This window comes from Protopterus annectens, chromosome 1.part0 (genome assembly GCF_019279795.1).
Source record: "Protopterus annectens isolate FY-2018-M chromosome 1.part0, PAN1.0, whole genome shotgun sequence".
NCBI classification, from domain to species: Eukaryota; Metazoa; Chordata; order Ceratodontiformes; family Protopteridae; genus Protopterus; species Protopterus annectens.
In genome coordinates this window covers 1,964,942,155-1,964,963,297 of record NC_056725.1, presented here as the reverse complement: position 1 = coordinate 1,964,963,297, position 21,143 = coordinate 1,964,942,155, and positions in this window count along the sequence as shown.

Sequence of the window (21,143 nt, the reverse complement as noted above, 5' to 3'; positions counted from 1 at the left end):
GACATGTTAATTTTGGGCCTTCATTCTGTTGGTAAGCCGTATTCTTTTTCTGAGACTTGCAGCAAGATAGTTGCTGTCGGTATTATTCAAACAACTACAACATAGCTTCACCATCACAGTGCCAGGTGGACCAGTGCCAGCAGTGGAAGAAGTGATAAATGAGGAGTCATTGGAAGGAACAGCTGCAACAGATCCCCCTCTGAGACTGAGGTGGGTGTAGTACTCTGCGGCACTAACAAAGAGGTAGCATTTGTTCCACAACTGTAGGCTGGAACACAGATAATAAAGAATAAAATTGATGTATGCAATACTACACCTGGACTATGTGATATGGTGACTTTAGTGGCTACAGTATGCATCAACCATTATCTAGGCTCCACACAGTTGCCCATATTTGCACATGTTGGGTGAGCCACAGTTACCGGGATCAGTAATGGCTACATAGGTGGAAGGCAAGGTACTACGGGGATGTGGAAGTTTTATTGTGGTACACAGCTGGGAGTTGGATATGCTGTCTAGTTATCAGACAGACCCCAGGATTCAGGAACAGCTGTTTTCCATGCAGGAGCAGTGCAGTAGCTCCTGCACAGAAAATGTCCACCGAGTGATCCAGGAAAGTGCAGTTTTCACGTGCAAGAGGGGCCCTACACTGTTCCTGTATGGAAATCCAACAAATACGCAAATCACCTCATTTGCTGGTAAAAAAACCTGCAAATGAGGAGATTTTGTGATCCACGAAACTGGCCAGACTCCAAGCAGGAATAGTGTCAGAGCAGAAATGTATTCAGTTAGTAACTGAATACATTTCTGCATTTGAGCAAACGGAGGCAGGACAGCTCATGGAAAGCATGTATTACAGTCAAACACATGCCAATGGCCAAATATAAGGCCATTGGCATTAATAATTTTTTTTGTTTTTTTAATTAAACTTTTTTTTTTTTTTGGCCGATCACAGCCGTTAAGCTTAGGGCAGCGGTGCACAAATGGAATCATGCCAAAAATAAAAAAAAAATGAGAAAAGTAAATTTTAAGACAATGCTGCATTTTGCCATTACAGTCAATGGCATGCAGAATGTAAACAATATGAGGGAGCACTGGTTGCCAAGGGGAAAGGGTCCGTCTAAGTGCAGTAGCTAAGGATGTACACACTGGAGTATACAAATCTGGGGAATTATACTAAGTCACAGATTTTCTAAAAGTGTCTGCTTGCACCTAACTGTGTAAGTGCAGCAATACAACAGTGCAAGTATAAGAGCTGAATGACTTCATAGGGGGTGTGTCATGTTTGCTGTAAGCTCATTGGAGCTTTGTTGTCCGTGTTTGCCCTTAGGTAAGCACAGTTAATGAAGGGGGTATGTCTGAGGCCATATTGTCTTATTCCATGAAATGCAGAGTATGTTTGCGTCCAGGGAGGGCCATTTCTGCTTAAAAGACCTTACATTAGCTAAACATCTGTGCACGGCATGCAGAGGGAATAAACAAAAAAAAAAACCAGAAGAAATAGCAGAACTGTTTACATTTGAGCACCAGGTTTGTGTGGCGCACCTCGGGGCTTAAATAGGGAGGAAGTGGGAAGGGGAAACAGAGGTAGGAAGGCAATCAAGGAGAACTAGCATAGCTGGCAGGTGCAATTTATCAGAATTAGTCAATTACGCATGCAGCAGCCCAGAACACTAATATAAACTATGCAAACATCCTACAGACTGTTTTTTTCCCACAAACTCTACACCACTGGTGTACACAGACAGACAAACAGGGGATTTTTAACCGGCAAAAATAACTAAATATGATAGAGGCTGCTGCTGCTTTACTCCAACAATATGTGCTAGGGACTGAGGGTAGTGAGGAGGAGAATGCCAACAACTGACCCACAGTGAGGTGGAGGAGAAGAGTGTATAGACCCAGGGTAACCTACCAGGGCCTACATGAGCTGGAGATAGTAGAGCACTATATGGTGGACAGGGACATTCTACAGCAAATCATTGAGCTGTGCCAGCATGCCATACACACAGAACTAATAGAGGGGAACCCATCCCAGTGGATACCAAGGTATGTCTAGGCTTATGAATACTAACCTTCCAAAGACCAACTGGGGATATCATGGGGATCTCACAGGCATCAGCATCAAGGGTACTCCACCAGTTTCTGGATGCCATGACACAACATGACAATGAGCACTTATATTTCCCCCACTGCCTGTGAGGCACTGACCACATGTATACATCTCTTCCACCATATAGCAGAATACCTTGAAGTAGTTGGTGCTATAGACTGCATGCACATCCATATCAAAGCACCACCCAGTGAGTGGGGCAGGGTCTACATAAACCACAAGGGATTCCCCTCCATCAACTGCCAGGTCATGTGCGATGCCCAGGGCATTATCATGAATGTGTGTGCTGGCAGCCCTGGATGCTATCACAACTCCTACATCTGGCATTGCTCACAGCTGTATCTGGCATTTGCCAGGGGGGACATCCCATATGGCCATCTAGTGGGGGATTCTGGCTATGCACTGGAGCTGTGGCTGATGACACCCATCAGAAATGCACACCCACCTGAGCAAGAACACCATAATGAACACGCACAAACCAGGATCATTGTAGAGCATGTGTTTGGGATGCTCAAGTCACAGTTCCACTGCCTTGACATATCCGGTGGAGCCTTGCAGTACTGTCCAACTACATGTACACAAATGTTCATAGTATGTGCCATGCTACACAATATGATCCTGTAGAAAGAGCTGCAGCAGGAACAGCACATGGAAGGGCCACACAACCCCCACCATTGCCAAGGCCAGCACAGGCACAGAGGGACTCAGAGGAGGAACATCCTGAGCCTGCCCCTGTAGGCAGAAGGAGGCATGCACAGTATGCTCAGGCCTTGGCAAAGAGGCAGCACATAGCACACACACTGACACTGTAGGGACTCAGGGACTGATACCTCTCTCCGACTCACACATACAGTAAAAGGGATGCCGAACATGACACTACCTGAGCTTTACCATGTACAGGGAGTGTGCTATGTGCATCCAACATAGTCAGTCCTCCAGCACTGTCCTCAATACTGGCCCAGCAACAAGGTAAGTAACTCTTCCTATCAATTACTGAATGGAGTAGTATGTTCTCATACTGTATGTATGATATGGATGCAAGCATGCAAGGGAATTGGGTGGCTGAATGGGATAGCAGCAGACAGATATATGGGATAGCAGGAAATTCATAACAAATACTGGTGTCAACATACTAGGCAGTACTACACAAGGTGACATCCCCCACTGTATTACATGTGATGGCCCAAAGAACTGTAGGTGTCAGTAGGTCACACACATGGATGTCAATCAGGGTCACATATCCACCACCAGTCTCACCCAGCAACTAGATAACAAAAATGGAAAAAAAACAGCTTACGCCTCCCGCTATGTAGTCATGGGAACCGCGTACAAACTTCTTCAATAGTTATAACCAAAGTACTGTAAAATTCATTTCCAATCAACGAAAGCAGCAGCACACAAAAAGAAGATAAATCCACTACTGAGTTCTGATGAAGCCTGCTATGTACACAGGTGAAAGCACTTAACTTACTAACTGTGTCGTGTTTTAATAATAAATAGTGGATTTATCTTCTTTTTGAGTGCTGCTGCTTTCGTTGGTTGGAAGTGAATTTTACAGTACTTTGGTTATAACTATTGAAGAAGTTTGTACCGGGTTCCCATGACTACATAGCGGGAGGCATAAGCTGTTTTTTTCCATTTTTGTTATCTAGTTGCTGCGAACACCGTTTTCTTGGTTTTCATAGTCTCACCCAGCAGGATAGGTGTAGATGACCATGAAGAAATGCTCGGCTAAGGCCCCCAAGTTTTGGCAATGGTGAACAGCTCCCCACCAGACCTACACAGGCATACTACAAGAGGTCTGGTAGTTGCATTCTAGTTCTGAATGGTAAGAAGTGTGAAATAGAAATATATGCCATTAAGATCTAACATGTGTACTCCACTGATATGCCTCCTGTCTGCATGATAGGTCACAATACAATATAAAATGGAAGCCAACAGAGTAACCTTAGCAGTACAGTCATTTCAAATGTTAAAGTCTGCAGGTTGCACTCCCCCACAATCCCATGTGGAAATGCAGTAACAAATGGCCTGCATCACTCTCAAACAGCCTACAGTCCCCTGGCAAAGGCCCATCCCTCACTCATAGTGCCAATGTATGGAATGTCAGGGGGTCCCAACTAACAACCTAACAGTAAACAGAAAAGAAATGCAAAGCCATGTTGACAAATGCCAGGAGCATGCCTCCCCATATCCTACTGCAAGGACTGTAGATCAGGCCATAAATACTACTGGGATAAAAGCCCAACTAAAGGGATACCTCCAAGATATTGCTTACATAATGTTAGGTGGAGGAGAGAAAACAGAGGGGGGGGGGTGTAGAAGCATGAATGTCATGGAGTGTGTGAAGTCTGAATCTCTAATGTCTGCCCATACTACTCCCGACTGAAAACCCATAAATGAATAGCCACAAAACCACTTATAAACCATAATGTGAAGGCAAACTGAGCAGATATATGAGTCCTGCCTCTGGATAACCTGGATGTATCTGTACAGCTGAGAGGTATGGCCCCAGCAGGATATGGCCATTACTTGAAGTTGAGAAAAGCACAAGGAGGGGAATCCCAGCCAGCATACTAACAAGGTGCTGCACCATTTACACAGAACCAGCAGTCTATTATCTCCCCTCCACAATGGCAGGTGTGTGCCAGAATGTGTAGTCTATATGCCTCAGAATATTGGTCTCAGATGCATTCATCTCATATTTCCCGGTAAATAACTGTGAGCAAAGAATGATAACTGTCAGTAGTTGATGCCATGACACATCACAGTGTAAAACAGTTCATATGTCAGAATATCTATGCTACAACTAAACACATCACACAAGCAGCACGGACAGCAATAGTTACAGTATCCCCTGTATGTTAAGCCTATTGTGTCTCCATATTGGCAACCTATCTTCAGATATCCTGCAGAAACAGTTTGTTAGGTGTAGCTGTAGCACAATAAACCTGAACTGGAGTCCAACCATCCCTGGAATGGATGCACACACTCAATATAGAAGGTCATACTGGGCATGCTCCCACACTTAGAGAAATGAAGCCCATGTCTCACAACACAGTGGAATACAGTTATTGGTTATTTGTAGCTGACCAAATTGTACACCATTGATACTTCACACACACACATATTGGATAGGAATACACACACATATCTCAGGCAAACATAATATAACATGTCAAACATACATACACACACACACACACACACACACACACACACACACACACACACACACACACACACACACACACACACACACACACATGGGGAAGAGAAGACAGACAGAGAGAATCCCATTATGAGGCCTGTTCCACCCACTACACATCCCATTGGCCTATATCACATGATGTGCTGATGTCATTCACTGTAGAAATACCTTTGGTTAGAAATCAGACCTATAGTATCAGTGGTGCTTGTGATAACTGTGTAACACTACAGTACAAATAGGTATCCATGTAGCAGTTGTAATCTCAGTCCTGTTAAATGTAAAGTTGTGTGTGAGTGTGTGTGTGTGTGTGTGTGTGTTTCTAGATGAATGTGGTTGAGGCCTTTCACACTCACTAAATCTCCCGTACCCTTCCTTTGGCACCACTGCTGATGTTACTCACCTTCAAAGTGTCACTCACCTTCAAAGATACCTTTGGAGAGCTCCCCAGTATATAAGCTCCGTGGCACTTGCAATAACTGCGTAATACTATCGTGTAGCAAACTAGTTAGGTAAGAGTTCCGATCCTGGTAAATGTGAGTATTTGTATGAGAGAGTGTGTGTATCCTTGTAGAGACCTGACTTTGTAGTCATTCACACTTACAACCCCTCCCTTAACCCTCCTTTAGCACTGCTGCTGATGTCACTCACTTTCAAAGATACCTTTGGACAGCTCTCTAGCATATAAGCTTCATGGCGCATGCGATAACTGTATAATACTGTAGTGTAGCAAATTAGTTGGGTAGGATTTCCAGTCTTGATTTTGACAACTGTGTAAATGTAAGTGTTTTTATAAAAGAGTGTCCCCGGATTCTGCAAGCCTTGCATGGTGTACAGGATTAGTGCAGGAGCTCTAGCAGCAATATGTCTGCTGTGCGATCCAGGAATAGCCTGTAGGGGTGTGCACGAGCGCTACTGCACTAGTCCTGCAAGGACTTAGCCCCTGTATGCAAATTACCCCATTTGCAGGAGAAATCCATGCAAATGAGGTGAATCTGTGATCCAGGAAGCTGGAAACTGGCCATGCAGGACTAGTGTAATCTGCAGAAATGTACTCGGTTAGTAGCCGAGTACATTTCTGCAAATTCCAAAACAGAGCCGTGACAGCTCCAAACAAAGGGTGCATATCATTCAGGAAGCATGCCAATGGCCAAGTATAAGGCCATTGGAATTGAAAACAGTGTAGAAAATGAAAAAATCAACTTTTATTTTTTTTAGCCGATCTCAGCCGTTTAACCATAGGGCAGCGGCATGCAAACGGGATCAGGGGGAAAATAAGAAAATAAACCTAAAATAAGCATTCTAACTAAAATCAATATTCTGCCATTAAAGTCAATGGCAGGCAGAAGACAACATGCCCAGTGAGTAGTGGTTGCTAAGGGGGGAGGCTCAGTGTGAGACATGTAACTATGCATTAGCAGGTAATTCTATGCAAATGAGGGGAATGATGGTGAATCCCAGATTTCCCCAGCATGCTAGTCAGCTCCCAATAGTGTAAGAGAAGGAATAGCTTGGTGCAAGCCTAGGAGTTAGCTGACATCATAGGGGTGTGTGTTAGGCATACTGTAAGTGAATTGGAGCCCTGTGGTTCAGGTTTGCTCCTTGCTTAGCACAGCTAGGCAAGGGTGTGTGTCTGAGTCTGCCTAGCACTCTTTACATTGCTTAAGAGGGTGAGCGTGCCGCGTACTGGGTTTTAAAGGAAAAAAAAGGTAAACCAGGAAATAGCAGCTCTGTGCACATTTGAGCACTGAGTTTGCACGGAGCACCCCTGGGCTTAAACAGGAAGGCAATGGGAAGGGAAAACAGTAGTAGGAAGTTAATCAAGGAGAACTAGCATAGCTGGCAGGTGAAATGTATCAGAATCAGCCAATTACACAAGCAGCAGACCAGCCCAGCTGAGAACACTACTATAAACTATGCAAACACCTTTTCCTCTGGTTTTTCCAATACTCTACATCACCAGTGTATATAAGGGGGGAACTTTTAACAAACAAAGCTACAAAATGATAGCGGCTGCAGTAGGCATCTTACAACATGTGCAAGAGGCTGAGGGTGGTGAGGATGTGAATGCTGCTGATCAACCCACAGTGAGGAGACAGAGAAGAGTGTACAGACCCAGGGTAACCTACCAAGGGCTACATGAGGTGGAGATAGTGGAGCACTATAGGGTGGACAGGGACCTCCTACAGCAAATTGTTGAGCTGTGCCGGCCATGCCTGACACACCAAACTGACCAAGGGGAACCCATCTCAGTGGATACCAAGGTATGTGTTGGCCTAGGAATACTAGCCCCAGGTACCTCCCAAAGCTCAACTGGGGATATCATGGGGATCTTACAGGCATCAGCATCCAGAATATTCCACCAGTTCCTGGATGCCATGTCAGCACATGCCAGTGAGCAAGTATATTTCTTCAACATCCGTGAGGTGTTGGCCAGCAATATGCATCTCTTCCACCAAATAGCTGAATACCCTGAGGTAGTAGTTGCTATAGACTGCACGCACATATGCATCAAAGCATCGCCCAGTGATCAGGGTAGGGCCTACATCAACTGCAGTGGCCTCCCCTCCAACTACCAGGTTGTGTGCGATGCCCAGAGCACTAAAATGAATGTGTGTGCTGGCTGCCCTGGAAGCTATCATGATTCCCACATCTGGCATCTGACACAGCTGTACCAGAGATTTGCCAGTAGGGACATCCCCTATGGTCACCTAGTGGGGGATGCTAGTTACACACTGGAGCCATGGCTGATGACACCCATCAGAAATGCACACACCTGAACAAGAATGCCAAAATGAGGCACATGCACAGATCAGACTTATAATAGATTGGTGCCTGGACACATCCGGTGGAGCCTTGCAGTACTTACCAGCTACATGTACTCAGATTGTTATGGTATGTGCCATGCTACATAATATGATCCTGTGGAAACAGCTGCAGCAGGAACAGCACGGGGCAGGGCCACAGAGCCCTCCACCAATGCCAAGGCCTACACAGGCACAGAGTGACTCGGAGGAGGAACAACCTGAGCCTGCCCCAGTAGGCAGATGGAGGCATGCCCAGTATGCCCTGGCCTTGGCAAAGAGGCAAAGCATAGCACATACACTGACACAGTAGGGACCCAGGGAATGACACCTCTCTCTGACTCACACATACAGTAAAAGGGACGCCAAACATGACACTTCCTGTGCTCAACCATGTATAGGGAGTGTACTATGTGCATTCAACATAGGCAAGCCTCCAGCACCATCCTCAATACTGGCACACCCACAAGGTAAGTCAATCAACCTACCAATTGCCAAATTGAGTAGAATGTGTTGTTACCTGCAGCTATGGTATGGATGTGAGCCTGCAAGGGAATTGGGTGACTGAATGTTATGGCAGTAGATAGTAGACACCCATAGTGGCACCATGACATCTGTAACACATACTGGAGTCGCCAGAGTAGCCAGTACTACACAGGGTGACAAAACCCACTGCAGGAAATGTGATGGGTGACATGTGTGTCCATATGACTCACACATGCCAGTCAGGGAGGTTCACATACCCAACAACAGTCTCAGCCAGCAGGACAAGTGTAGACAAACACAAACAGAGCCTGTGCTATGGCCTCTGAATGATGCCTATGGGTAACCTCCCCCTTAGGCCTACACAGACAGACTACAGCAGGTCAGGCAGTAGGATGTTAGTTCTGAAGGGTAGGAAGTCAGACATTAATTTGTAGGGCAACCAAAGCTAAGACCTGTAGTACACTGATATGCCTCTAGTCAGTATACTATGTTAGAATACAGAATGAAATGGAGTACCTGACATACCAGTACAGTCATAGCAAATGTCTGCAAGTGCCAGGTGTGTCCCCCATCCTATGTAGACATGTAGAAACAGTAAGGTGTGGCCCCAGTCCATTGTAGAAATGTAAAAACAGTCAGGTGTGTCCCCCACACAAACTTATGTAGAAATGTAGTAACAGTCAGGTGTGCCCCCCACTCCCATATTGACATGTAGAAACAGTCAGGTGTGCCCCTACCCCCAATCCAGCATCGAAATGTAGTAACAGTCAGGTGTGCCCCTCAGTCTGGTGTAGAAATGTAGAAACAGTCAGTTGTATCCCCCACAATCCTATGTAGAAATGTAGTAACAGTTAAGTGTGCCCCCCCACTCCTATGTAGACATGTGGAAACAGACATGTCTGCCCCTTCCCCCAATCCAGTCTAGAAATGTAGTGACACTCAGGTGTGCCCCTCCCCAATCTGTGTAGAAATGTAGTAACATGTATGAGTAGGTATAATACAAGTGGAGCATAGATGCCCAGAGGAGGCCAAGGTAGCAGGATAGGTCACGGTATTTGCACAATAAGCAGGTCTGTTTGTGTTAGGATGGTGTGTGTTTCATAACGTGTGAGAGTGGTCAGTATGTATGCATGTTGAGGTAAGACCTGGTGGCCATTGCCCACTACTGCTGATGACAGGGACAAGCCGTCACAACTGCAGTGCCAAAGATAATCCCCACCAGTATAACACATGCTAGCAGTAAGGCATTGTAAATGTATGGTGGTAATATGTGTCACCATCTGAAAGACTGACATGGCGTGGCTATAGGGCTACATATTCAAGCAGTACACAGGGGAAAATACCCCAGACATACAGTATATATTGTGCCACCGTGAAATATAGACACCCTTGGATTTGTACATATAGGTATGCATCACAGTAACTGGACCTATAGTAGGGGATACTGGTGATGTTTGCCTGAACACCTGCAGATCACAAAGGAGGTAGGACTGATGCATTGGGAATCAGCTTATGTACCTGCACATGCCAGCATAACTGGAATGCCCCATGAATATCTGTGTGCCAAATGCAAGTAGTATCCATAGCACACATGCACCCAGCCACACAAACACCACCCACAGGCACCTCCCTGGTAATATCCCTGCTGTGGGGAATGGGTACAGTAAGACCCCACCTGTATATGGCAATAGCGGAAGACTGCAGCATGCAGTGCAGGTGTCCCATGCAGGTGTGTCCTTAGCTGTAGGTAGCACCCTGCCAGCATCCACACCACCTGATCAAGACTGATAGAAGGTATTGGCATGATCAGCTATCACACCTACCCTGTCACCCCAGGGGAATATAGTGTGTGGTGGTCTGGGACTGTAGGACTGACAGAATGCAATGGCCTGCCACATCTGGACTGCAACAACAGCTAATGCTCCACAGGATTCTGCCAAAGGCCTGTGTCTCACACATACTGCCAATGCATGTTATGTCATGGACACCCAAATAACAACATAACACACTCCATATAAGCCATATGCAAGGCCATGTGCACAAACCACAGTAACATGTCCACCATTTGCCACCACATGAACTGTGGACCAACACTAACACACACCTGTGATAGGGTGATACCCTTAGGGAAAGTATCAGAGAATGTATGCATAATGTATGGAAGAGGTTACAATAACAGAGGGGGGTGTGGGATCATGGGCAGCATGGAATGTGCAGGGTCCGACACCAAGCTGTGTGCACATACTATCCTTGGCTGCAAAAACATAAATGGATGGCTACACACCTGCCCATGCACCACAATAGGGTAAATGTCCTGACCCATGGCCCCTGCCTCTGGCTAACCTGTGCAAATCTGTGCAGCTGTGAGACATTGCCACAGCAAGATAAGCCCATACTGTCATGTTGATGGGCGGACAAGTACGGGATCCTCTGCCACCACTGTACCAAGGTACTGAACTGGATACACAATCCCAGCACCAAGTGTCTGCAGCTCCCCCTCCAGAATGGCATAACTTACCATGAATACGTAGGTGTCTGGCCACAATACCAGACACAGCTGCAGTCACCCTTGTCCCCCAAGTCATCACTGTGAGCAAGAATGTCCACCTGACAGTACATGAGGACAGAAAACATCACTGTGTATAACAGTACACATGTCTGAATACCTCTGCTAACGGTAGTACCATGCAGCTGAAGAAGCACAGACACAATCATCTACAGTACACACTATCCCCTGCACAGTTTGTCCCTATATTGCCAAATGATCAACAGATACCCTGCAGAAATAGTATGCTACCTGTAGCTGTACAACACAAAGGTTTGAACTACAGTACAAACTACCTGGAATTGATCCACACATTCAATACAGAAAGGCATACTGGGCATGGTCACACACTTAGAGAAATGAAGGCAATGTCAGTCAACAACATACTGAAAGTTCATACTGGGCATGCTCACACACTTAAACAAATGAAGGCCATGTCTGCAAACAACAGTGGACCAGCTATATCTGGCAGTTGCAGATGTTAGTGCAGACACTCCTCAGTGTGCAACACTCATGCTTTGCACACACACTGGATAGGAATACAGGCATATATCCAAGGACAACACACTATAATAAGCCAAAAGTAGACATACATAGATGTGTGGAAGAGAGTGACTGTCACAAGGGGCCATCCATTATGAGGCCTGTCCCACCCAGCACACAGCCAAATGGCTAAAACCACATGGGGTTCAGATGTCACTCACTGTAGACCTTAGCCACTGGTATCTGTCAGCATTACGGACTATGTGGTGCAAGTGCTAGCTGTGCAACATGACTGTACAAAGAAGTAGTCATCTAGCAGCTGTATACACGTACCTGTGGAATATAACCCTGCATGTGCCCTCATGTGTTGTGTCAACCTCTAGATGAACGGGTTATGGCCCATGCACACATTGCCCTCCCCATAGCCCTACTATGACAAGCCTGCTGAGGTCATCCACTTTGAAATACACCCTTGTGAAAAGTGTAGGCCAGTAATCTCCATGGCAATTCCTATAACTGCGTACTGTTGTAGTGTGACAAATTAGGTAGGAGTTCTAATCCCAGACATGGCAGCTGTGTGTGTGTCTTTGTCTGTGTAGAGAGCAATGCTTTTTAGGCTAGTCACACTCACTACAATTCAAATGCCCTACTTTGGCAAGGCTGCTGATGTCATACACTGTGAAATACACCTTTTGGAAAGCAATCTCTGTTGTGCATCCTATAACTGCGTACTGCTGTAGTATGCTAAAATAGTTAGGTAGGAATTCTAACCCCAGACATGGCAACTGTGTGTGTGTGTGTGTGTGTGTGTGTGTGTGTGTGTGTGTGTGTGTGTGTGTGTGTGTGTGTGTGTGTGTGTGTGTGTGTGTGTGTGTGTGTGTGTGTGTGTGTCTCTTTGTCTCTGTCTGTGTAGAGAGTAATGCTTTTTAGGCTAGTCACACTCACTACAATTCAAATGCACTACTTTGGCAAGACTGCTGATGTCATACACTGTGAAATACACCTCTTAGAAAGCTGTAGCCCAGTAATTTCCATGGAGCATCCTATAACTGCGTACTGCTGTAGTGTGATAAACTAGTTAGGTAGGAGCTCTACTCCCAGACATGGCAACTGTGTGTGTGTGTGTGTGTGTGTGTGTGTGTGTGTGTGTGTGTGTGTGTGTGTGTGTGTTTCTCTGACAGTGTAGAGAACAATGCTTTTTAGGTTAGTTGCACTCATTACAATTAAAATGCCCTACTTTGGCAAGGCTGCTGATATCATATACTGTGAAATATACCTTTTGGAAATTTGCAGCCCAGAAATCTCCATGGAGTGTCCTATAACTACATACTGCTGTTGTGTGGTAAACTAAGTAAGTAGGAGTTCTAATCCCAGACATGGCACCTGTGTGTGTGTGTGTGTGTGTGTGTGTGTGTGTGTGTGTGTGTGTGTGTGTGTGTGTGTGTGTGTGTGTGTGTGTGCATGTGTGTGTGTGTGTGTGTGTGTCACTGTCTGTGTAGAGAGCAATGCTTTTTAGGATAGTCACACTCACTACAATTCAAATGCCCTACTTTGGCAAGGCTGCTGATGTCATACAATGTGAAATACACCTTTCAGAAAGTTGTAGCCCAGTAATCTCCATGGCGCCATCCTATAACTGCATACTGCTGTAATGTGATAAACTAGTTAGGTAGATGTTCTAAACCTAGACATGGCAAGTGTGTGCGTGTGTGTGTGTGTGTGTGTGTGTGTGTGTGTGTGTGTGTGTGTGTGTGTGTGTGTGTGTGTGTGTGTGTGTGTGTCTCCATCTGTGTAGGGAGCAATGCATTTTATTCTAGTTACACACACTATGATTCAAATGCTCTACTTTGGCAATCCTGCTGATATCATTAATTGTGAAATACACCTTTGGGGAAGACATACTCCAGTAATCTCCATGGTACGTCCTATAGCAGCTGTATGCTGCAGTGTGATATAAAACTCTGGTAGGGGTTTAGTTTCCACACATGGCAGTTGTGGATGTTTTGTGTGTGTTTCTATGTCTGTGTAGGAAGCAATGCATTTCAGCCTAGCCACACTCACTACAATTCAAATGCTCTACTTTGGCAATCCTGCTGATGTCATTCATTGTGAAATACACCTTTGGGAAAGGAGTACTCCAGTAATCCCCATGGTGTGTCCTATAACAGCTTCATGCTGTAGTGTGATATAGAACTCTGGTATTTGGCAACCCCGCTGTTGTCATTCATTGTGAAATACACCTATGGGGAAGGAGCACTCCAGTAATCCCCGGGGTGCATCCTATAACAGCTTCATGCTGTAGTGTGATATAGAACTCTGGTAGGTGTTCTATTCCCACACATGGCAGTTGTGGATGTTTTGTGTGTGTTTCTATGTCTGTGTAGGAAGCAATGCATTTCAGCCTAGCCACACTCACTACAATTCAAATGCCCTACTTTGGCAATCCTGCTGATGTCATCCATTGTGAAATACACCTTTGGAGAAGGAGTACTCCAGTAATCGCTGTAGTGTGTCCTATAACAGCTTCATGCTGTAGTGTGATATCAAACTCTGGTATTTGGCAATCCTGCTGATGTCATTCATTGTGAAGTCCACCTTTGGGGAAAGAGTATCCTGTAGTCCCTGTGGTGTGTCCTATAACAGCTTCATGCTATAGTATGATATAGAAGTCTGGCAGGGGTTCTATTCCCACACATGGCAGTTGGGGATGTTTTGTGTGTGTTTCTATGTCTGTGTAGGGAGCAATGCATTTCAGCCTAGGCACACTCACTACAATTCAAATGCCCTAATTTGGCAATCCTGCTGATGTTATTCATTATGAAATGCACCTTTGGGGAAGGAGTACTCCAGTAACCCCTGTGATGCATCCTATAACAGCTTCATGCTGTAGTGGTATATAGACTTCTAGTAGGGGTTCTATTCCCACACATGGCAGTTGCGGATGTTTTGTGTGTGTTTCTATATATGTGTACGAAGCAATGCATTTTAGCCTAGCCACACTCACTACAAGTCAAATGTCCTACTTTGGCAATCCTGCTGATGTCATTCATTCTGAAATACACCTTAGGGGAAGGAGTACTCCAGTAATCTCCATGGTGCATCCTATAACTGCGTAGTGCAGTAGCGTAATAAACTAGTTAGGTAGGAGTTCTAATCCCTGACAGAGGTGTGTGTGTGTGTGTGTGTGTGTGTGTGTGTGTGTGTGTGTGTGTGTGTGTGTGTGTGTGTGTGTGTCCATCTGTGTTTGTAAGTTGTATCCTGTGTGGAGGTGGCTGTGAGCGTGTAACAACTGGACTCAAAATGGAGTGGGTTTTGCATATTTCTTATAAGGTGGCCCTAATATATATCACAATGTCCACCATATAGGGATAACAGATGTGAGGTAGCTGAGAGGCTGGGGTGCAAATCCCTACCTCTAAATGTGACATCAAGGCCAGGCAAAAAAAAGTTAGCAACCCTAGTATCACCCAGAGAACACTCTCAACCCATGTCTCATACACACACACACACACACACACACACACACACACACACACACACACACACACACACACACTTGCCTAGGCAACAGCCGCTATGTTGGTAGTATCCTGCATATTGCCCACTGATAGTAACCATGGTGTATTTGCAGTGGGCTACAGAGGGCACGGCACGCTGTCCATCTGTCCAATAGGCACGTACTTGCTGACAGTGCACCTTCCCCATGTTCCCCACTGGATACCTGCAACACCTGTGGTGCCATCAATTATGACCCACAAAGCACATACCATGCCTGAAAAAACATGCCCTGTATGGACAGATGCCACTGACACCAGGGAATTCCAGTATTATGCTATCAATGTAGGTGCAGGGTAAACCTGCTGTCCATTAACAGTTCCTGCCACATGAGGTCAGGACTGGCACATCTGATGATAACAATATGTGTACAAAACATGGGCCAGACACCCCAGGTATAGTTCCACATGTCACTGTACATTCATGTGGGAGGTGTGCACATCCCAGACACTGACCGTGTCATGGACTAAGGAACACATACATGGCAAGCAATGCACAGCACTGACCACATGCAATAGTCACCCAGGTGACTGGATGATGAATACAATACCCACCTGTATGGGCAAATCCAGAAACTACACCCCAGAGCCACAATGCAGACCATTGTCATGTGGGCTGATGCCAAGGGGTATACCCATCACCTAGCCTTGTATACCTGTCTGGCACAGTACTGGCACCGTGTGTGTGTGTGTGTGTGTGTGTGTGTGTGTGTGTGTGTGTGTGCGTGTGTGCGTGTGTGTGTTGTATGATGCGTATGATCACATTCACACTCACTACAACCTCCATTGACATACCGAAGCATGCTGTCCAATGTCAGACACCTCCACATACCGTTTGCCCGTATAACCTCTGTATGACCCCTGTGGTACATTTGACACCTGCAGAGTAATGTGTTGTGGCAATCTCACTAGTAATGAGTTGTATTCTTGGCCTTGTCAAGTGTGTCAATGTGTGTGCATCCGTGTGAGAGTGTGGCTGTGTTGATACTGGCACCTGCTCATACGGACAGGTACGTGTTCTACACCTACTGTATAGCTACTTTATCCCTGTTGCAGATGTCAGTCACCATCACATATATGTTTTGAGGGGTCCTCAAAATGCAACCTAAGTGGCGCATCCAAAAACTGCATAGAAATGTGATAGCACTATATAGATGTCAAGGGTTTGATACCCTGTGCTGGTAGGTGTGTGATACAAACATGCTTAAGTTTTACTCTCCCACCCCTTTCTGACTTTACTTTGTCTCTGTCTGCCTCTATCACTCCCTCTCTGGTGGATGTGGAAAACTACACCTGCTTTGCTTAGACAGCAGCATTGTATTTTAAGTGATGTTTATGATCAGCTGATGGCCTCTGCATGAATTGCAGCCCCCTCTAGCTGATTGCATGTGGAACAGCTGTGGTAACATTCTTATTGCCAATTGCATGGAAACACACTCCAATATCTAGGAACATCATGTTGGTTTTGGGCCTTTTCATTCACTGTGAGCAGGAACTCATTCTGTTGTACAGCATCTCAGATGGATTGGGGATTTACCTCTAACAACATACACCATGGAAACAGGGCAACACGCAGGAGGGGGATGTGCCTGACCTGACTACAGACTGTAAGTGCTGCTATACTGCATTTGGAGTAATGTTGGTTTAACATGTTGTGTGTGGATATGGCTGTCCTACACATTTTAACTGCCATGTCAGTGCTATGTTTATGAGGAAATCCCATCTGTAGAGTCATCTGCAGACTGGGCAGTGTGTGGTGCCTTTTGTTTCATGTGATACCCACAGAGCACCTATCTGTGAACTGTGGAAGGTAGTGTGAGGATTGCAGTCTGTAGATGGTGACAGCCGTGAGAGTTACTGACTTCATATCCCTCATAGGACATATGTTGCAACAAACCCTGTTACAACAGTAAATGAATGAGGTTATCACAGCAACATGTCAATATTGGCCCTGTGTACATGGCTCCAGCCACAACTTTGTCAACCTTTGTACATATGTCATGCAGTAAGAGGTGCATATCTGCTGTACACCATAATTAGTGACATCATATCTGATAAGCCAGTGAGATATCAGACTGCTACACATGTTATGTATAGTAGGGGTTATATTTGATGACATAACCTGGACATTCTGTGGTTGTGTGTACAGTACTGAGGTCTATGTATGTAAGGTGAATGTCGACATTGTTTTTTTTGTCAATATGTACTGCGGCCTGTGTACAGACTGGTAGATGTCATTGTTCCTGGTCCCATTCTAGCTGATGTTACATGCTGCTCCACTGTATGCTACCCTATCAGCTTACATATTTGTAGGGCCATACACACACATGTCCCATATCACAGACAAGAATCAGACCACACTGTGTAGCAGCCCAGTATATGTAGAGTTAGTGTGTGAGTGGCACATATGAGCATGGTGTCGAACAGTTAGTCCATATACTGTAATATTAGCTTAGCTTACCATAAGTGGCTGGTTTCACATTGGCTATGGTTATGCACTTTCACAATGATGTATCATACTCTGTGCAGTGACATGCGAGCCTGCTATATATATGCAGGCACATGTGCATTCCCCCAAAGGAAATGTAGGCCAATGTTGAGCCAGTCTGCCTGTAGCCTGCACAGTGCTTTGTTACATGCCTAGCAGCTTAGTGTACTTACCCAGTGGGATATCATGTCCAGATACTTGCCAGATGTACTGCTGCTGGGCCTCCCTTAACAGTCTTGTATGTCATACAGAGCAGTAGGATGCTGTACAGATGTATGTCAATATCTAGTGAGTAGTATGTGGCCATGGCACCTCTGTACCAGCAGTTATTATGTGTCAGGACAGACAGGGGTGTGTGAATGCATAACCTATGAGGGCAAATGTATACCAGTTGTTACATGTTATACCCATCTACATGGCTGTTAACATCCACATTGTCAGGCTTGGTCCACATGTCTTGCACTAAGGGGTTCTGTGTATACCTCTAGACTGTCCAGAGTGTGTCAGTATGTCCACATATATTGGCCAATATCTCTGCTGTAGTCCACAAGAGCATTACATGCTAGCAGCAGTACTGTACTATGATGTCCTTAGGATGTCTGTCAGTAGCCAATGGCGCACATGTTAAAAGCAGATGTGGCCTCCCACACACACCATGTTTGTGAAGACAATCCCTATTACAGTAGCAATACTCTACAAATATACCTGCTATAAACACCTGACATCCCCTTGCACTACGAAGTTGGGACTATAGGGGCTGAGGTAGAGCTACACTCCATGTTCAGGACATATGGTGAAAATATATGTATATATAATTATCCAGATATCTATATAGATATATACACATATACATATCGACATATATAGATGAATATGTATATGTACACACACATATACATGTATATATATATATATATATATATATATATATATATATATATATATATCAACTCCCAGATATATACATATACAGAGCAATATATGTCTACACATATACAGACAGGGATACATATGCACATATACGTATGGATATCTACATATCTATTGACAGTAGTAGGTATATCAGAATAGATATGCGTGCACATATAGTTATAGATATCTACATATATACCAACATAACTAGGCATATCTGTACACATAGGATGTGCATACATATATAGCTATATAGACATATATATATATATATATATATATATATATATATATATATATATATATATATATATGTGTGTGTGTGTGTGTGTGTGTGTGTGTGTGTGTGTGTGTGTGTTTGTGTGTGTGTGTACATATGAAGAGATGTACACATGGCCATATATATGTAGCACTATACAGATGTGTATACAGACATATGTATGAGTATTCATCTGTATGTACATGTAGACATATATAGACCTATTATATGTATACAACCATATTCCTGTCATGAGTAAACTCACGGTTGTGTATACCCTCCCAGATGTATCTCACCATATGTATCTGCTATGTGCACATTATGATAAAAACAACATATGTGATGCAACAGCCATATTAATAACAAGGACTACACAATTCAGGAACTAAAGGCAATTGTTCAATACTACTCAATACGTGTATTGACAGCTATTTTGGTAAAACAACAGCTGACTTCATAGTGGTCATGGCATAGTGGTTAAGTGCTGTGACTTCATGGTACAGGGTCCTGGGTTTAAGACCTGCAAGGGCTGTTCATTTTGTTGCTGAGGAGAACAAGGGCTGTTGGATACAGAGTGGTTAAGGCAGTTTTGAGCAGCTTTATGCAGGTTTGTGCAAGCTTGCATGAAGCTAAGCAGTGCTGAGCTATGGGTAAACGTACGGGTGCTTAAACAGTGTAGGCTTCACTTACCAGTGTGCAAATCAGCTCAGCTGTTATATTGCAGCAATGCTAATACGTGCTAAGCATTGCTTAGCCCTGGTAACCAGGTCACACCACCCAGGCTGATACTCTGTAAGAAGTGTATGTAATGACATGTACAATACATGCACCTGTGTGCTGTCATTACTGTAGCAAGGGGTGTGAGTGTCATGTGTGGGACACAGACATATATGAGGCCTGTACAGAAGTGTTATCCATGTGAATGTGTTACATACAGGCATAGTAGCCCAGGGTATGTGCTGTCACACTGGTATGTAGTGTATCATGGCAGTACTACTGTTGACAGTGCTAACCCAGGCAAGAGCTGAGTGCTAAATGTAGTACTGACATCAGGCACACCTGTGGGCATAGCTGGACACTGAGGCCACCCTGTTGTATCCCCGGTGTGTGAGCTGTCACAGTATATACCCCTTACTGGGTAATGATCCGTCATGTGGACTGTAACTATATGCTTCTGTTTGTACAGCACATGTTAGTGACAGCATCCGACATGTAGTTATGGCATACATATTGTTGTCAGATGTTTATCTGTCAACACACTCATGCTACTGCATAGCTATTTGCCAAGCTGATGACTGTCAGTCCCTGTACAGATATGCAGATGGCAGGTATCCAGCTGGAATATGTACAGGCAACCTAAGCTTGCTTGACACTGACATGTCTGCCCAGCTGTGTAAGAACTGGCACATATAGGAGATGTCAACCTGTACGCACCACGTGCCATGGGTACCTCCACTACACTACCACAGTCAACAGAACATGCTTGGGTACAGGTCTCTATCACAGACACTAATCATGTGTTGTAATGCATGTTGCGTATATGTCAACTTGTTCACCTCAGTGGCCATGTGCAGGAGGTAGCTGGAGGATTGGCTGATGCATGTCATTCTCAGCCTGAGGGTCACCACATTAGTGTCTGTCGAAAGATTGCCTGCTGCCACCTGTCAGGTGGCAGGATACCACTGTACACACAACCCCTACACAACCCATAACCCCTTGGACAATAGTTAGGTACACAGCTATGACCACCTGCAGTGACGAACCCCTGTACTGGCATGTATATGTGTGCACGACTGAGTATAGCAGTGTCTGTGTGTTATCACACCTGTACTTGGGAAATCCATGAGGGCCTTCACAACCAATGCAACACCCATTGCCATAATCAGTTGTGGCTGCTGCTGTATGGGGCATTACAATTACCTGTTAAGCTCCCCCCATACCGGCTACAGGAGCCTTGCAGTACCAGCACAACAGTGTTTTACAAATGGGTTGACAGGCTGTTCTGGCATGTGTGAGTAGCTGTGCATGTCCATATATCCGTAGGGTACAGCATTCTGAGGCCACATACTCCTATTACAATATCCATTGTCACACAGTAGTGCATATAGTGTTGTTGCTGCCCATAGGTGAGGCATGACATTGCAACACCCTACTATGCATGTGGCATGTGCATTAGATGCGTATCCCTGTAGTACCACTGTTGGGGTATACTATGGGTTGTATCGCAATCATGGCCAATGTGTGATGGTGAGTATGGCAGAGTGTCATCATGGGTTTCAGGGAGTACAGTA